Consider the following 1,343-nt stretch of genomic DNA (forward strand, 5'->3'; position numbering starts at 1 on the left):
ATTCATATAAGTCCTGGGATTTATATAGTTATCAAAAATAAGTCCCTGGCCCTAACAGGTTTGGCTCAGTAGATAGAGCGTTGGCCTGCGGATTGAAGGGTCCCAGGTTCAATTCCGGTCAAGGGCACGTACCTTGGTTGCGGGCACATCCCCAGTAGGGGGTATGCAGGGGGCAGCTGATCGATGTTTCTCTCTCATTGATGTTTCTAATTCTCTAACCGTCTCCCTTCCTCTCTGTAAAAAAATCAATATATATATAGAGAGTCCCTGCCCCCATGGAGTTTACATTAAACCAGAGGGAGACTGACATAGCCAGACATAAAAGTAGCAAAGCAACCTGGGAACAATCATCCATTTTTAAAAATAGGTGCTTGGTTTTAATAAACTAAATGTGGATTTTGACCGATATCCCAATCCCATTACTTTACTGAAAATGCTCAAAGGCAGTATTTTAAAACAGCAGCAGTTGCCCAACATTCTAATACACAAGTAGACACACTAATAAAAATACACCTTAAGGAAATTAAATAAAAATGATCAGGGCCTGTAAGACAAAAATGTTGGTAATATTTTATTTTCAAAAATATGGGAAGTCTCCTAGTCTTGATAAAATGTGTGTGGTCTTAAACTAATATATTAAATATCAATATCCAAGTCCTGATATTCATGCATGGTTTACTTCACCTGCCCAGGATTGTCTATTCCCATCTTAACACTCTTCAGAATCAAGGACTTCTCCCCAGTAGGAGATGGGCCATATGCTAACATATAACCCCGCTAAGGTAAACTAGCTAAAAATGTTTTTGCAAGTTTAGTCCTTTTCAAAAAGAAGCAAACTAAAATTCATTAAACGGGCATTCTCAATTTTGTTTAGCTATGTTAAGACTTTTAAATTTACTTTTATGAGCAAAGGTAATCATATTAAACTCATGACTGGAATAGTCCCAACTCATAATTCAACCAGTAACATGACTAAAAATCCGAAATTTATACAATGTTAGTATCAGTTCTCAGAACACAGTGGATATGGCTACATTTTACCCAGAAGGTGTTAGACTTCTCTTCATTGATAAACCATTATTTTGGGGAAGAAGGTGTAGGAACAGGAAACAAACCAACCAAAAAAATCCTAATTGGGCAGGCAAGTAGTAAACAGCAACGTCTGGTTTACCTCAAAAATGCAATTCCACGGTACCACCTGATAACCAGGCTCTCTGCAAACTCCTGTCAGTTCACAAGAATGAAGCAGTCAAAACACAGGAAAGCTAAACCCAGCTGCAAAACCAACACGTGCACAGAAAGATGACTTTGCAACATGCAATCATTCTGGCTTTCCTTTACCA

The sequence above is a fragment of the Myotis davidii genome, unplaced genomic scaffold, assembly GCF_000327345.1.
Source record: "Myotis davidii unplaced genomic scaffold, ASM32734v1 scaffold72, whole genome shotgun sequence".
Taxonomy (NCBI): domain Eukaryota; kingdom Metazoa; phylum Chordata; class Mammalia; order Chiroptera; family Vespertilionidae; genus Myotis; species Myotis davidii.